Here is an 18983-nt window from a genome sequence, read left to right on the forward strand (position 1 = left end):
CCCTTTTGATTAATAATAATTACAATAATAATTACATCAAAATGATTGTTTTAGGACACAATTCCTTCACCTATTGTGTGACACATTGTTCTAGGACATTCCTATATTTTTCAATGGAGTTGATCTTTTCACGAGCACTTTGAACAATTAAGGAGCATACATAAGCAAGTCAAGGCTTGTGCCTTGAGGTTGGTGTCTCATATTAGTCTTCTCCAAAGGTCGTGAGCAATGGAGGGTCGCCAAAGGGGGTTTCCGTGTCTTTTCTCCGCATTTAGTTTAGTATATTTATGTAGGTTTTTCTTTTGCCTTCGCCCAGACTTCACTCTCATGCCTAACTCCGACTTGGATTTACCTTTCGATCTCACTTAACAATGTTGAGAACAATATTGGTTTTAAGTGTGGGGGTGAGGGCTCGGGCGCCACAAAAAAAAAATGAAGTTTTCTTTTTTAGATAGCTTTTTGTAACTAGAATTTAGTGGTTAATGCCTTTTCCAACCCCAATGACGAAACATGGACTTAACTTGTTGTGATTGTGGATAGATTAAGCATGATTAGGAGTTTGAATTTGTTTTGTTATTAAGTGTATATGTGATCTATGCTTGACTATATGTGTGCACATAGCCTATTGTTAGGTTCGTTCATCATAGTTAGAGAAGCATATAGATGATTTGATTAACTTGCATGCCTTATTTGCGAGCTTTTAAATCTAATATCTATAGTATATGCATCATTCATTCACTTATTTTTTCATGTGTGTACAATTTCATGATATTGCATATCTAAAACTTGCTTGAGACCTCTCAAGACTACTTGTTAGCTCACAACATGATGGAAAGGATCAAGGCATTAGGGTTAATTACCACCATGGCCAAAGAAGCATGTGTCCAAAGATATCGACCATTAGGTTGCCACTTTGAGTCTATATATATGTTTAGCCTTTTTATTCATTACCACCATAAATTCCTACCTAGCCTATACACTTTTATCCTACCCTTCCATGGTAGTTGGTGAAGCGATTCAAGAGAATTGACTTTATGTTTGAGTGCTTCAAAAGAAAAAAATAAAAGAAAAGCCAAAGTTTGAGGTTAGAAAATAATAAGTGTGGGGGTGAGTGATATTGTTTAGAAAAGAAAGTTTCGAAGAAAAAAAAAATTGTTTGAAAAAAAAAAAAATGGTGGTTCTAATTGGACCTCCAACTTTGCTATTTGGACCTTCTATACTTAGTACACCTCTAATTTACTTTTTAGAATACTGGCAAGATTAAGTGGACCTCCTTATTTTTACCAAAACACCCTTGAACATGAGATACAATAATTTGTTACTTCTACTTTTTATCTCTATATTCAACCATGAGAAAAAGAATTAATAAATCAAAATCACATGATATTGTTCTCTTATGAATAGATCTCTCCTCCAGCAAAATTAATCAGAGGGTTGGTTCTCGATCTTCATATATTCCTGGAATTCCTTTGAATTTGCTAAATGTACATACCTCTCACTATACATGGATAGTTTGCTACCTCACCAAGCATAAACAACACCATCATGGGATCCAACCGCTACTTGCATCTTGTAGCCCTATGTTCAAGCTACGCTACGGTATCCGGAAGTGGCAAATACATCGCCGGGAAGCCACCTTTCCGACCTTGCAAAGTTGCCTTCACAAACATGCTTTCTAGACTAGAATAGTGATTTTTACATCACACATCTAAGAAAATGTAAAGGAGATGGCTTCCTTCACATATAAAAGGAATGCCTCCTCCCACAACTCAAACCACTCCATTACACACTTTGTAATCCCCAAACACACATAATAGAATATTCAAGTGAACGTAGTCTCCCACTAAGTCAGAGACAAACCACTATACTTCTCGTGTGTGTGTGTGTCTCTCTCTCTAAAGCTAACTAGAGATCCCCACAGATACAAACGTTAACATTGGCGCCGTCTGTGGGAAGCCAACACAAAGGCTTTGTCACTCACCATTGAGTTAAGTCATCTTAACTGAGCTCAAAATAATTTCTTTCTTTGAGTTATATAATTGATATTCTTAGCAGCAACTTGTGCCATCTAGTCAACTCTTGGTCAACACCGAACAAAGCTAAGTCAACGCTGATGGTGTTGGTCAACTACGGTCAACGCCCATCTAAGAAAGGTCAACGCTGACCAACACAAAAAAAAAAACCAAAAACAAAAAAAATCGCCAAATACTCTGGGCACCCAGAATAATTCTCTGGACACCCATTCTCTTCAACAAAGCCTCGTCTTCGTCTTTGTATCGCTCCCCATCAACTGCATGACCAAGCAAACTCCGCCCCGCTGGCCATAACACAGCCTCCGCTACCTTAGCAATCTTCTGCCGGCGAGTCTTTCGCCGGACGGGTCTACAGCCAGCGAGTCTTCCGCCAAGCCTTGCTGCAAGCTCCGCTCAGCTGGCCAACCATAGCACAAGCGTCTACACTGCTGGGCACCACCAGCCACAACACCTCTACGAGCCTCAGCTGCCATCCTCCTCTGGCAAGCTCCGCTGCCCCGCTAGGAACCACCGCTAATTGTTCACCGGGGAGCTTCTCCTCCGCCGACCAAAGCTCCATCAATGAGCTCCGCTCCGCCGAAACTACTCCCCCGCTGAGCACATACTCGCTGACCACATAGCTGGCCAAAAGCTTCTCCACTGACTGAGTCATCCTCTGCCGGAAAAACATCCGCCAACCAAAAGCTCCGCTCCGCCGAACTTCTCGCATGGGCTTCACCGCTAGTTGGCCTCCGCTGGTCTTCATAGCCGAGATTTACCGGTCTTCACCGCCGGGATTCACTGCTGGCATTCACCTCTAGTCCACACCGCTGGCCCGAGCCTCTTTCGCTAGCTAAACATCCGCCGGGCAACCCCCTCCGCTGAGCTCCAGGTCTGCCGTCTACGCTGAGCCCTGAGTTCTGCCGACCTTCGATCCTCCGCTGAGCTCAAGTGTCGAGTCTCCGCTATCTCCGTCGAGCTCCAGCTGAGGACTGGAAGCTGCTGACCGAGCTCCGCTCCGCCAACCAGCATCACCGCTGAACAAACTCCGCCGAACATCTCCGCTAGCAGGCCAAGCTTCATGTGGACACCATGAGCCCCGCTGACCTCGAGCACCGCCGACTGGCTCCGCTGGTCACAGTCGCTGCTCAACCACTGCTGGACGTCCTCCTCTGGACAGCTTCTCTGCCAGTCGAGCACCACCGAGCGAGCTCCACTAGCCATCCACCAGCGGCCCCGTTGACCATCCTCAATTCACCACTAGACCTCACCGCCGAGCACCCACTGCTAAGAAACAGCAGTGGTAACCGCTTCCTCCGCCAAGCTCCAGTCAGCAGCAACCCTCTCTTCAACTAGGATCCGTCAGCGGAACCTCTCTTCCGCTCAGCTCCATCAGCGCCTCCGCTAGGCTCCTCCAGCGCCCGCCCACCAGCCTTCCTGCACTAGGCAAGTAGCAACCCTCCCAGTGCTAGGCAAGTAGCAGCCCTCCCAGCGCAGGCCCAAGCCATTAGCCAACCTCAGCGGCCCCACCGGCGGAACCTCTAGCCTTAAACCACCGGAACCGGCCTCCTCCACCAGCTGCCAGGCTGTCCTCCTCTGCTAGGCATCACCACTCTCCACCTCTGACCAATAGCTCTGCCAAACAAACAGCCATCCTCCTATGCCAGTCCTCTGCAGGCCGTCCGCATACGCATCAGAGCCACCGACGACTGTGAAGCAGCGGCAGAATTCCTCCGCTACGGCTCCGTCAGCGGCACCCTATATTCATACGTTTCTCTGCTAGACTGCATCAGCGGCAATAACCAAATCTCCGTTGGCCAGACCGTTGTTTTCCAGGCAGCTCACTGTGGGTACCTTGTTGATTGATCAGGACACCCACCCAGTCTGCATCGACGTTCCCAGTTCTACCAAACCATGCAGAAAGCTAAGCCTCTCACCTTACTGATGCGATAGCTATGCCTATTATACTATAATAGTCTAAAGCATGTATAGTATATTATCATTGATTGCAAAATCGGTGGCTTACTGTATGCAACACATGTGAACATCCTAACCACCATAAACCTTGAATACAAATGCATGGCATGTTAGAGCAGGCTAGTTCCATGAGACCATGACAGGTGCACATCCAACATAGCCACTATGCTGCACATGTGCTACGCACCACCACATAACTATTCATTTAGTTTTTGGTAGTTAAAAAGCCAACAAAAGGGTGATGTTTCTGACATATGGTTTGTGGGTAGGAACATGTACACGTACACATGGGATATTTATATCAAATTCATTTTCCCACTTGTGCCACATGATATGCATTTACATATAGGTAACGCCGTCACGGCTATGTTCCATCATGGCACATAACGACTTTCGTTCCCAGCAAATTGGACATTCAAAATAGAGATATATATGTATATATACATATACATATATATACATGTTATTTGTCGTCAACCACCACATTTGCTTATACACTTTGCTTACAATTTTGTCAAAGTACATAGGCAAATTGTTTATGTTGCTTTTACAAATACACATATTGATCATCTATTTTGTTTCAAGGAAATTCAACTATTTCTTTTGAGCATTCAACCGCAACTACGAGTTGACGGACATTGTCGGAGTACTTTATCCGCCACAAGCAATGGACCTTCATGCTCGGCCAACTCCACTAGCCTCCAAATCGGCATAAGATAAGCAACTATATCTTATCTCTTACGCTCTTGCAATTAGAGCCTTTGCCATGGCTATACATGTCTCCATGACCCTTACGCATGCCTACAAAATGTTATTAGCAATTTTACTACAAGTACATGCTACACACATACATGCTTAAATTCACTTTCATGTGACATTCATCTAGAAGCTTGTGATACTTACGACTTAATTAAATATGCTCGGATAAACGACTTGCTCGGGTTGCAACTCGCTTGGGTATCGAGTATGGCCCCGACTTGAGCTTGGGTCATGCGCCGCATGCTCGCATAGCGCCTACACATGATATGAGCACAATGGGCGACGATATTAATGAGTATGTGCTCCTTTTTAGCCTTGTTTCTCCCTTAAGTTTCGTGTTTTGAGTCATCGAGTCATTTTAAGAGTCTTGTAGAGTGTTTGGCGTGAAATAGGTAGAAAACGCAAAATTCATGAAGAATCCTAGCTGGATCAGGATTCCTCACCGTCATGCTAATCTGTGGGCCTTAAGAGAGAATTTATGGGTGTATTTTTCTGAAATGAAATTGTTTTAATTTCTTTTATTTTTCTAAAAGAATTTAATTTTGTGCCCTTTATTAAATCAGGTTGACCAAGGAATGAAGAAGGGAAATAAAGTGAAAGACGTTTTCTGTTGGAGAATAAAGGAGAAAAATGTTTCAGCTTGGAAATTAAAGGAATTGCCTCATTATGAGAGGAGTTAAGGCCTTAAAGGAGATGTTTCAGTTGGAAAATTAAAGGAATTACGGTGCAATCCCATCCGTCCAATGATGAAGGGTATGATCGACAAAAGCCAACCAATGCTCCCCTATAAATAGGCAACGTCCAGAACAGAATTTTCATCACTTCCTAGCCAAAAAATTTTCCGAGACTCTGCCCAATTCACTCCTTAAACTTTCATCACCTACAAGACCGTGACACCAAACATCCATCAATCTACAAAGCTCTAAGGCGCAGAGTCAAGGACGCTCCACCATCATAGCAGAGACGAGTTCATCACCTTGTTGCCAAGCCGCTGAGGAAAGCTTCAAAGTGTAACTATGACTCTACTTATAATTTTTGTTTCGGTGTTGTGTAATTGGAGACACGGAATTTTTAGAATATTTTTGAGATTTTCAGTTTATTATTGAGTTAATTTCGAGAATTCTTTTATGCATGTTATAATCTTGTGCCCTTTTACGTGTTTAGGTAATTTTTAGAGTTAGGTTCATAAGTTTGCATGCTAGAATAACGGTGAGAGTTCTTGTGTGTTTGCTTAATTTGCCAAGTGTACCTACATGTACGTTTGCAAGCATAATTAGCTATAATGAGCCACGCCCATTGTACCGCCAGAGGTACCAACTCTCACCAAAGGGGTGACCTGCGAGGGCACAGCCAGGCGGGCTACCACCCGAGCCCCAGATTACTGCTGACTCGCTGCCACGCGCCGCGCCAAGGTGGCATCAGAAGCTCCAGACGCTGGGAATTGAAGCACATCAGTCCCACATAGAAAACAAGAAGAAGATCAACCTTCTCCTCACCCATAAAAGGTTCTCTCCTCTCTCCTCATTAATTACGCATTTACTACTCATTTATTGTTATGCTGCCTATATGCATGGACTGACTTAGGCATCGGAGAAGTGAAGACCGCCCAACGCGGTCTCCCTTTGACTCCCTGTCTCTCGTGTAACAGTTAGCGGAGGCCATCAAATCCTCAGAGTAGCAGTCCGCCCACTGGACCCGCGTTAAACGAAAGATCGGCTACTGCCGGACTTTGAGCATTAACATTGGCGCCGTCTGTGGGAATCCTTGAACAAAAGATCATCCCGCCACAATCACCATGACTAACGGCAGCGGGGGAAAAGCTGAAGAGCAGGCAGACCAGTCAGCCATTCCCCAACCTACCCACCCGGCGGTAAACGTCAACCGCGCACTATTCAACACCCCGGTAAACCCTAGCGGTGAGACAAACCCAGGTAGCAGCCGCCCACCAGGCCAAGACCTCACCTCTTTATACGAGCTGGCACTGGCGGATCTTCATAAGGCAAATAGAGAACGTGAACAAGAGCGCAAAGAAAAAGCCGAGGCCCAAAAGCAGGTGGCCACGCTGGTGTCACGTTTTGACGAACTAAAAAGAACGCTGGAGGCAACCGCTAACCCGGCACGGAGCTAACAGTCACGGAGCACCAGGCATAGCCGACCTAGTATAGGCGCATTGATACCAACACCAGTTGTACATATGCAGGTCCCGCTGGACCCACCAGAGTTATTGGGAATGGGGCCGCGCCCTGTGCCCCAGTTAATGTTAGAGCAGGAGGCAGAATCATCGCTGCAACCCCACCGCTCGAGACCAAGGGCAAGAACTGAGGGAAACCCACCAGCTCCCAAGCGAGGATCAGTCCAGCAGAGTGCCCGGCCAGACCCTGCTGGCGATGCAACCGCTCAAATACTGGAAAGGATGCAGCAGTTGGAGCAAAGGTTAATCCGAGCGGAGTCAGGCACCCCAGCGCCAATTTCAAATCCACTTTTCGCGTCCAGGCCAAGACCATTCACTGCTGCAATTCTGCAGGATGTCAGACCGGTGTACGCAAAGACTCCAAAAATGTCACATTACAGTGGTAAGACTGACCCCTTCGTCCATATGGACACCTTCAAGAAGGTCACCAACAACAAAGGATTCGATGACGCCACCCTATGCCACTTGTTCAGCGAAACGCTGGACAATGAGGCAATGAATTGGTTCTTCGAATGCCCGCCGAGATCCATTGACTCATTCCAGGCATTGTCACACGCTTTCCTTTCTCGGTTCATCCTACTGTCCGCCGGGCACCACAATACAAGCCAACTGTTCAACGTCAAGCAGGGTACGGAGGAAACACTAAAGGCATTCGTCACAAGGTGGCGAGCGGCAGCATCTCAATGCCGTGATCTTGATAAAACAATGACTTCGGCGGCTTTTAAGCAGGGACTCCTCAAGGGGCCATTCCTCTATCACCTCAACAACAATCATCCAAATGCGGTGTACGACCACCTCATGAGTGAGGTGGTCATTCATGCCCAAGCAGTGGTCATTCATGCCCAAGCAGAATTCATCACATATGGAGAAACCCCACCGCCACCGGCAACACTAGTAAAATCAACACAACCCTCCTCCAGTCAGCAGGGGACCGCTAACAAAACCCCCAACACATAGCCAACTGACAAAAAGAGGGAGTGGTAGTAGGGCCATTACCAGAACAAGCGACAGAAGGACCAACACTACAAGGGAAACCGCCCATCCCATGGGGACAACCGCAACAAACAGACAGAGTCCTCTCAGCGGTATGCAGTATTTACGGTCCTCACAGCCTCGTACGAGGAAATATACAATCAGTGCAAGGATCAGATCCCACCGCTCCCCCGGGAAGATACCCAAAAATGGGCAAACCAAGAAACACAGACAGGTGGTGCAAATACCACGAGGACAGCGGTCACAATACCAACAGCTACAATGCTCTCAAAACGGCCATTGAGACCTTGTACCGTGATGGCAAGATGGAGCAATTCAAGGTGCGCCAACCGCCACCTGTGATCACCGACATTGAGCCCTTAGACCGCATCAATACCATCGACGGGGGTGCTCCAATCACCAACATGTCTTACAGGGCAAGAAAGCGTTATGCACTAGCTAATCACCCAAAGGAAGTCTGCAACATCCGCTACGAAAGATCCGCAAAACTCCTAAAGTCTGGTTGGGAGCCCATTACCTTCTCAGAGGAGGAGGAACGCGGAGTACATCTGCCCCATGAAGACCCATTCTTGATCGACGCCATTCTCGGTAAAATGTCAGTCGGAAGGATCCTGGTAGATAGCGGATCCGCTGTCAACGTCATATTCAGTAGTTGTTACAACGACCTTAAGCAAAACAGAAAACTACTCCAAGATCATGAACCACTGCTCAGCTCCTCCGGTGACGTCACGCAACCGCTGGGTTCTGACTACATGCGGCTAGTTATCGGTACTAGTCCGTGTATGGCGGAGATACATACGGAGTTCATAATTGTCGATTGTTTCAGCTCATATAACGCCATCATTGGTCGGCCAGCACTCAACAAACTCAAGTGCATCATCACCGGATACATGCTGCTCATGAAGTTCCCCACACCCAACGGCACAGGCTGTGTCAGGGGAAGTCAGCAGTTGGCACGCGAATGTTACTCAACTACTATAGCACGATCAACATGCTACCATGAGATCCTAGCGGTAGGCAGTCAGGTGCCACCACCAAATATCTTTGAGGATCCCAGGGATGACGAAAAGAAGTACGTAAAGAAGGAGCCGGTCAACCCAGAAACATCATTAAGGGTTGTCAGCATCTCTGACGAGCACCCTAAGCAGACAGTCCGCATTGGCGCTCAATTAGACCCAGAGCTGGCGGCGGAACTCAATCAGTTCCTACGCGACAACGCTACGGTCTTTGCCTGGTCATATGCAGACATGCCAGGTATCTCCCCTGAAATCATCACACACAAGTTGAGCATCGAACCATCCTTCTACCCTATCAAGCAGAAGCGCAGAGCCTTCGACGAAGAGAAATACCGTGCTATTGGAGAAGAAGTTGCCAACCTGCAGAGCATTGGGTTCATCTGCCAAGTCATCTATCCCCAGTGGATTTCCAACCTGGTTATGGTCAAAAAGGCTAGCGGCAGGTGGCGGATGTGTGTCGACTTCAAAAATCTTAACAAGGCATGCCCAAAAGATAGTTTCCAACTACCCCGCATTGATCAATTGGTTGATGCAACCACCGGACACGAGCTCCTCAGCATGATGGATGCTTTCTCCGGCTATAATCAGATCAGGATGCATCCCGACGACCGGGAATGCACCACCTTCACCACCGACAAAGGCCTCTATTGTTACAATGTTATGCCTTTCGGTCTGAAGAACGCATGAGCAACTTATCAACGACTGATGAACGCCATGTTCACGGAACATCTGGGCAAGATAATCGAGGTATACGTAGACGACATGTTGGTCAAGAGTATAAAAGCCAGCGGACATGTCGCAAACCTCAAAATCATAATAACCATCCTCTTGGCCTACGGTATGCGCCTCAACCCAGAAAAATGTTTCTTTGGCGTCACCGCCAGCAAATTTCTGGGTTATATTGTCAGTGAATGAGGCATCGAGGCTAACCCTGACAAGGTGCAAGCCATCCTCGACTTGAAGGACCCAGAATGGAAGGTGCACGTTCAAAGCCTCCAGGGCAAGCTAACCGCCCTGTCTCGATTCATCTCCAGACTAACAGACAGGTGCGCCCCATTTTTCAAAGTCCTTAAAACAACCCACAAGAAAGTCATCGATTGGAACCCAGAGTGCCAGGCGGCGTTCCAGGGCTTGAAGGAGTACCTGGCGGCAGTTCCACTCCTTTCCATTCCTGTGCAAGGCGAGACACTATACATATACCTAGCGGTATCGCAATCAGCTGTAAGCTGCGCCATCGTCCGGCGGGAGAACCAGGACGAGCTCCCAGTGTTCTATGCCGGCAGAGGCATGAACGCAGCTGAAACACGGTATCCTCCCTTGGAGCAACTTGCTCTCGCACTCATCGTTGCCGCCAGACACCTCCGCCAGTACTTCCAGGCCCACACAATCCATGTGCTAACCAATCAACCGCTGAGACAAGTAATGCAGAACCCTGAACATTCGGGGGGCCTCAGCAAGTGGGCCATTGAGCTCAGCGAGTTTGACATTAATTACAAACCAAGAACCGCCATGAAGGGCCACACAGTGGCAGACTTCATTACTGAGCACACCGAGCGTCAATCCAAAACCGATGCACCACCCGCAACGGAAATGATGACCGCTGAAAATCCAGCTCCCCAATAGTCAGACTGGAACCTGCATGTGGACGGCTCCGCTAGCGCCAAGGCCAACGGCGCCGAGGTCATCTTGACAGGTCCTGGGGGGGCTGAATGCGGAGTACGCGTTGAGGGATTGGCGGGGTTGGCTCCGCTACCTTCAGCATCTCCACCTGCGGCCTGCGGCGGATGTAGACGGCTTGTTTGGTCGGACCCTTGGGCTGTAGGACTTGGGGTCTCTATTGTTTCATTCGCCCGGGCATGGGCCGCCAAGAACCCAGCACGGGGACACCTTCGACTGGGTAGGAGTCCGTTGAGAGTCACCCGCCGGGAATTCGCCACTCTCCCCACTACCCGAGCAGGCACCTTCAACCTGAGCGGGGGCAATACTTTTTGCCGGCGGAGCTTCCTTCGCTGGCGGCACGACCGGCATCGACGCCTTCGCCCAGTCAATGGTGCCTTTCTGCTGCAGCATTTCCACATTGGCTAGGGCACCGGCCTTCGCCGCTTCGGTCAGCGCCTTCTTATATTCCACCGACTGCTTGTATGACTCCACAGCGGCGGCCCCAGCGTGGCTCCCCTCAGCCCCCAGGCGAGCGACTTCACCCTCCAGACATTTAACCTCGGCCAGCCTAGCGGCAGACTCCCGCTGAAGGATCTCAACCTTTTTATCTTTGGCGTCCACCCGATCTTGCAGCAGGGACATATCTTGCCCCAACTTGGAGAATTGTTCGTTCCATTCCAGGTCCCGCTCAATGGCAACAGCCAACTTGCCACGGGCATCTGCTGCATCACAGTCGGCCTTTGTCAGGCGTCGCTCCACATTAGCCAACCTGTCCCGGGCCTCCCCCAAGTCCCTCTGCAGGCCCGCCACCTCCTCCCTGAGCTCCAGCTCAACCCGGGTCTGTTTCGACGCTGCCAGAAACATCTCATGCAGCCCAATGGAGATGTGCCCAAATGCCGTGCTGAAGGGCGATTGGTTAACCGCGGTCGACCGTACAATCCCCTCCAGGCCGCCGAACCCCAGCCGCTCGAAAAGGTGATAAAGAAACTCCCGCTCACCGTCATTTAGGAACTCGGCGTACGCGGCAAATGAGTCTAGGTCGCTCGTGGCCTCCCCTTTCGCCACGTCCGCAGGAACCTCGGGCGGAGCCTGCCTTGCCTTCTTCTGCTGGCGGGCCCCAATGATCTCCACGGCATCCTCCTCTTCCCCGCCGGAGTCAGGTTGACGGCGTTTTCGCTGAAGCACCCGCATGCTTCCAGCGAGGGCAGGCCTCAAACCCCTCGTCGGCGGCTCCAACCCCACAATGGTGACATCCTCCGCTGGACGCACTGTTTTCTCGTGCACCCCGCTCCGGGTGGCCGGCGCTCTCTCTTTCTGCAGCACCACCTCGCTTACCGCACCAGTCCCCGCCTGAAAGGCAGGCAGCCCGTCACCGCTAAGATGGGAGTGGTGCGGCATGGATAGCACCACGGGAACCTCGGACGGGCTTAGCGCCAGCGTTTCTGGGTTCACCACCGTCTTCTGAGCCGGCAGCCCTAAAGCGTACATGGTCTCCAGGAAGTTGTCGATCTCAGCGCGGTCCATGGCTTTCGCAAAGGCATCACGGCTCTCTTTGTTCCTCGGCGGAGTTTCTACAAAAAACAACAAACCGGTCAGCATGGAACAATCTCATTAAAGGTGCGGTATGGCGGAGAGTGCTTACCAACGGCACAAGTCAATTGTTGATCGACCAACAACTCCCAGCCTGTAAGGAGACGAAAATCCAGCAAGTTGCGATTCCGCCAGCAACCTCTGATACGTGCCACGCTGCACTCTTCTTTGCGAGTTAGGTTATACCGCAACCCCGCTGCACAAAAAAAGGTAATTATCAGTACAGAATACAAGGCTATGTAAAAAAAAACCCCCCACCAGTCATGTTCAGCGGAGACCGACAAACAACCTCGGATAGGCTGAAACTCCGACTTAATCCTAAACGTCGCCTCCCCCTCATTGGACCCCGCTTGGTATTCCCACCCCGTCGTGGCAACACAGAAGGTCCCCCGCCAATACGACATTGAATCTCTCAGGTTCTCGATCATCTTTGGCGCTCCCTGGCGGCGACTCAGGTTTACCTGCCCTCTGCAACCTTGGCGCTTCACATACACCAGTTCGTAGAAGTGCAGCACCTCCGCCACAATTGGTCCCTCGCAACTCGACAACCGCCATAGCGAGTTCAGCGCCAGCATCAACCGCCACATGTTGGGGCAGATTTGCCCAAAGGCAACCCCAAACTCGCACACCAAAATTTGGAGGTTTGGTACCAGCGGGAAAGTCAATCCCTGATGGAATATCACCTCGTGCACGGCAACAAACCCCGCTGGAAGAATCGAGGCCTTCTCCTCCACCGTCGGCGGACGCAGCTTCACCACGCCGGGCAACCGGAACATTCGCTTCAGCCGGTTGACGGCAACAACAGTCATCCTACCTCCCGCCTCATCAACAGGGGTGCCATCCTAGAGGACCCACGCCGACTCAGCATCCTCTCCCGCTACATCTCCCCAGTCAGCAGAACCACTGGCTGCACTATTGCTTGCTAACCGCTCTTCACGCATATTGTGGGCAGCGGTAGCCTCCCCTGCCCTAGAACTCTCTGGACGCGAGGCACGACCCATAACTACTTCCTACGGTATGGTTTGTAGCTGACAGGACCCGCCCCGAATTTCACCCTGAAATCCGAAGTGGACCTGCGGGGCCCACCTTAGAAGAAATTTTGCCAAAAAATTAGGCAGAACTTCCCCTAAAGTGGACAACCCAAAACCTGTAGAAAGAGAATTTACACTTCTAAATCACCCATCCTTATTCTCCTGGAGCCACCCTGCTCCCCCAAACAACATCAACCAAATTCACAACACACAAATCTCAACTTAATAACCTTAATTCCGCAGGTAATCAGAGTAATTCTAATAGAAAGGTAAATGAGGAAAACCTAATTCAAAGGCAATCGCGGAAGCCATACTGTTGACTATGCCTCGACTCCATGTACGCCCGACCTCAACTAATTTCTCCTGCACACTGGGCATTTGAAACCGAAGGGCCCAGGGGAAAGTACATAAAAACGTTAGCGTGAGTGGACAAAAATAAACAATTTAAAACCAAATGTATTTTATACTTTCCCACATTTATTTCTTTAAAAATCCCGATGCATGCAAGGATTAACGAAAATAAAACAAGAGGAGTTCCACTCATAAAAACCAACTAGCCCCGCTAGTCACAAATGATTTAAAAGAAAAAGCTGGAACTCTGATACTCAAGGAAAAATAAGACCAGCTCCGCTGGTTAAACGAAAATCGAGCTAGCCTCGCTAGCTTAAGTAGTAAAGTGAGTAGGGGAAGGCGATAGCCATACAAGTGAGCCTCCCAAGCTTGGGTGATAGCCTCCCAGGCTAAAATACTCCCATAACTCCCGTAATATACTCTTACGCCACTAAGTGTAGCGATAGGATACCGGGCTACAGAATTACTGTCACATAGACAGTAATCTGCGCCACAAAGGCGGAGGGCTACGGTGATCCCATCACCGCGCCACAAAGGCGGAAAATCAATGCTAGCAATGATAAGTCACCCAAAGTATGGCAAAGGAAAATCCGAAAACCTCATAAATCCATAAAACTTCCCCAACTCTCGTAAACGAATTTCCCACGACGTGTCCCACACGCCAAGATAATCTCATCAATAAAATAAATAGGATATAAATAAGTATAAAGATTATCTTCATCGAATCTCATAGAAATCTCAAATCGTCAAATATAAGTATAATATAAATAGTATAAATCCGGAAATCATATCGGAAATAATTAAATAAAAGAAGATAAGCGTAATCCAATGAAGTGACCCCGCACGCCATAAAATCTTCAAGTAAATCAATTAACCAAAACCGTTTCCGAAATGACCATATGCTCGAGAAAGTAAATTGATAAATAATTTATAACTTCGAAACTGTTTAAATGAATGCATGCATCATTCTTTGAAAAATAAAAGTCCACTCACAGTACTATTCCGACGGACACGTATACGAGTTCCTTCATCGAGCCAGAGCTCGGTACGACATCCTGTACACAATTATATTCCGTGAATAATTATTCAACAATTTAATATGATTCCTAAACTCAATTCCTCATAAATTACATCTCCCATTCTCCTCGGATTTAGACCAAATTATACCACTAATACCAATTCGTTAATTTAAAGGTTCCAAGGCAGAACCAAGAGATATCCGACGGTCGGATTCTCGTAATTCGATAATCGAAACCCTAACCTTCAAAAATTCATAATTAATTCCAAGCTTCTCCAAAATTCACCAAACTTCACATACAAGCTCTATGATAATTATAGAATTTAACTAGCCAGAAATTTAAATTAAAAAGCTACCCTAGCCGCCGCTACCGCCGCCCACAGTGGCGGCTACCGCCACCACCACCACCATCTCCAATGGCCACCAAAATTTGGCAGTAGCACCTTCTCAACACACCCATTAATTCTTTCAACTGTGACCAAGTTAGAAAATGAGCGGAAGTACCTCAACAATTAAAGAGAAGTTTGAACCCGAATTGTGAATAGTAACTCAGAATTTCAAACCTTCGATTCGACCTCCACACTGCAAATCGTGGCTCAAGGCTAGGGGCAACATGATCCTTGGGAAAAACCGCTCCTTCGACGCCGGTTTGGTGGCCGGAGATGGCCGGAATCGCTGGAAATCGACGAAAATCCCAAAGTGCTACAGTAAAGTTTCACGGGCCGATGCCTCGTTTTCCGGCCAAACCGCCGTGAGCTACCACCACCGGTGCCAAGAGGGGGCAGAGGCGAGTCCAAAGATGTCGGCTTTATGCCACCAGGTGGCCGGAGGAGGGAGAAGGCCGGAGTTGCAGGCGAGCGAGAGAGAGAGCGATAGCTCGGGGAGAGAGAGAGAAAACGCGGGGAAAGGGGAGAGAGAGGAAAATTACCCAGCAACAGTAAATTTTCAAATTTATACTTTCTACCAATGAACAGTAACTTTACTATTTCGCTTGTAACTTTCGCATACGAACTCCAATTTTTACGCACCACATATGCACGCGCTCGGTTTAACGTCCTCTACGACTTCCATGAAGAACATTTTCCCAAATTTTGACCCGAACAAAAAGTCAACTTTTAGGGCCACTAAAGTTGCTGAAAAAGAGTAAAAGTAAAACAAATGACCATTTACTGTCCAAATGACTAGTAAACCGGTGAATTTGGGTTCGGGACGTTACAGTAGCTGCTCAACCTCTAGCGGTTCTGGCAGTGAGGTTCCTGCACGGGCAGACGGACGCAACGAGTCAATAAAAATTCTATCCGCCGCGCCGAATGACGTCGGCCATCCCAAACCCTAAACCCCAAATCAGTCAGCTCACACAAGATCTAACCTATCCCTATATCAGTTAGTACCCAAGAACATCAAGAACAGTCACCCAGAAAATGCCAAAACAAGAACAAACACACTCAACCCAGATGCGACCATCTAGCAGATCCCTACACTACAAAAAAGAATTGTATTAGCTTCACCAATTTGCGACGGCCTTCAATTGCCGTAGCCAATGCCTCCTCTTTTGCGACGGCAAAAACTGAGGGGTCGCGATTGTGCAAAATATTTGCGACGGTAACAACTGCCGTCGCCACTGGGCGTGGCAAACCCAATGGTTTACTTCGGAAAGAGTTAGCCGTAGTAAAATAATATGCTTACGATATGTTTGTTGCAGGGGATTACGATCCCACCTAAATCTAAGTCGCTAACCCTAATCCCTCATTCCCTCAGCCTCTATTCGAGATTTTGACTGACCCTGACCCTCAGCCTCTCTTCGACTCACTCCCTCTGTCCCTCAGTTTCAGTCGCCGCAGACCCACCGCAAAGTTCGACGGTTCGGCCTTATCTCTAAGCTAGCTCTAACCTCTCAGTCAGTCATCTCACTCCCTCAGCCACTCAGTCTCAGTCTTCCTATTCGTAATCTCGAACCGCTGAACCGCCGACCCACGGCTTTGCTTCGACCCACTGTAAGTAAACCTTCTCTCTATACTTCATTGTTGGGATGTTGGTCTCCGACCCATCGATCTCCAGTTAATAGATTTGATTATTTGAATGTTTTGATTGATTTTGAGTTGTGAATTGTAGAAGAGATCCATTATTTTATTTCAATTAAATGATTAATGGTACTTTCTGTTTTGATAGGGATTTTAGTATTTTACTCTTAATATGGCCACTGATGATTCGAGTCATTTGACAATGGAGAAAGAAATTGTTCCAGCTTCTGAAAAAGAAGGAAAAGATGGGTTTCAGTTTAGGATTCTTGGTCGGCATCTTTGGAGTTCTAATTCTCTCTCATGCCGCTTAATCAACTGTTCAGTGTAAGCCCCTAAACTCCCAATATATACAAATAGATATATGAAATTGAATTTCAGAACAATAATTGCTTTTTGATGTGATTAGAAAGAGAAGAAGAAAGATCCACGATCCAGAAAGAAAGAGAATGATCTTTTTTCACTTTGATCTTTTTGAATTTTTTTTTTCTTTTCTGCAAGTTCTCTTATCTTATCTATCTTTCTCTCATGTGCCTGTATATGTCTATATCTATATGTTATATCTGTGGTGTTTTTTTTTTTTTTTGAGAGGTTTTCTTTGTGGGCGTCTTTGCTGTGTTGGGTTTTTGTTGATTTTTCGAGCCTATCTGAGATTCCAGATCTGTGGTGAATCATGTGGCTTTTCTGTGGGTATGATTTGAATTAAGATTTGAAGATTAAGAAATAGCCATGTGATCCTCTTTTCTTTCTTTAATTTTTTGTTTTCGAATTTTGATATTAAATCTGAGTTAGAGGAGGAATGAATATCAGTACAGATCACCAGATTAGTTCAGACAGATTGGTGGGTCATTATTCCTATGGACTCTGTACAGGCTTTTATTGCAATAATTGACCCTATTGTTTCGTTGAAAGGAGATTTATCCTATTTGACTGTTTAAACCTTCTTTAAGTGAACTAAAGTGGAACCTTTACATTGTTTATAACATGTTGGTGGAGAATTTCCTGTGCTGTTCACAATTCAGATGGCATGTTAATAAAATAAATTGTTGGTTGGAAACTGAGAATTCAATTGAATGGAAATGGGAATTCCGGGATTTTTTGTTTTTGCTTTCCAAAATAATGTGACTAACTGACCCTTAGGCTACTTTTCCCTTTGATATCTGGTGCCTTACTGTTTAGGTGAAAGAAATGACTGACCAGATAAAAAGGTTAATTACTTGATCATGAAGGTCAAAGAAGTTTTTCTTTCTGGTATATATCAGATGAAAAAAATCTGGGTTGACTGCTTTGTGGCTCACATATAAATTTTCAAAATATGTCATCTCATTTACAATAATTAGACCTTTTTTCCTTCTTCTGAAAATCTAATCGATGTTGGAAAAATGCAGGGTGGTCTTTAATCCTATAATCAAGAAGCTGAGAAAACCAAGACTTTTGCTACTCCCAAAGACAGAGGTTTGGACTGGAAACAAAAAGGAAAGGTTTGGTTTTTAATCTCCTTCACCTGTTTTGTTGTTTAGTAAATGGTCCTGCTTATGGCTTTGAATGGAAGATACTGGATTCATGATATTTGTTTTTTCTGTTTAATTATTTAATTTTCACATTCATTACATTAACTTGGATGAAAAGAAATTTGATGTCAAACTTTGATTTTCGGACTAGGTTGAGAGAATTTGATTTAGCAACAAACTAAAGATTGTCCATTGATTAGATTGGTTTTGGTTGAGTCCAGCTTTCAATGAAGTCTTAATATTTTGAGCTTATATGCATGCATTTGCATAGTAACTTCAATAAAGGTGAACACTTTCATTTCATTTTGTGATGGTGGATTTTTGGAAGTGCTCCCATTCTGTTTGCCAAATGGTTACTGTCAACTATGTGTCTTTGCTTTATTTAGCTTAGATATTATAAAATTTTATTTATTTATTGATTATTGTTATCATTGGTTGACATTGAAAATTTGATTTGTAATTTTTGTGTAGTTGGGGATTGAACATTACGTATATTGAGGGAGTTTGAAAGATCAAGTTTTAAAATTCCTACAAGCCAAAGCAGAAGAGAGAAAAAGGTCTAATTTTTTTTCCTCCCCTGTAAAGGAGGCTGATAGTTATTATTCAAAACGTCAAGGGACGTACTTTTTTGGTAAGTGGTTTGTTCTTTCCTATTTTTTGATTTTACGATATGCTAAACAGCAAAGAGTTGTTATGTTTCTTTTATTTGGCAAAGAGTTGTTCAAAAATCGTACAGTAAAACATTGCAGAAAATTCTTTTAAAAGTGAGCAAGTCCTTTATCGCTAGAAAAGACAAAAACAAATGTTTTTGTAACCTCTGTGAAAAGAGAAGCAGCCTTTCCTATTCAGATTGTTGA

General features: G+C 46.4%; 1 long non-coding RNA gene across 1 annotated transcript; it reads left to right on the plus strand.

Annotated features, from left to right (window-relative positions):
- Positions 1-17010: 17010 nt before the first annotated feature.
- Positions 17011-18774, plus strand: LOC112174179. The gene is made up of 3 exons (XR_005802513.1): positions 17011-17305; positions 18004-18070; positions 18598-18774. It is a non-coding gene; the product is annotated as an uncharacterized LOC112174179 (long non-coding RNA).
- The last annotated feature ends 209 nt before the right edge of the window (positions 18775-18983 follow it).

This window comes from Rosa chinensis, chromosome 6, assembly GCF_002994745.2.
Source record: "Rosa chinensis cultivar Old Blush chromosome 6, RchiOBHm-V2, whole genome shotgun sequence".
NCBI classification, from domain to species: domain Eukaryota; kingdom Viridiplantae; phylum Streptophyta; class Magnoliopsida; order Rosales; family Rosaceae; genus Rosa; species Rosa chinensis.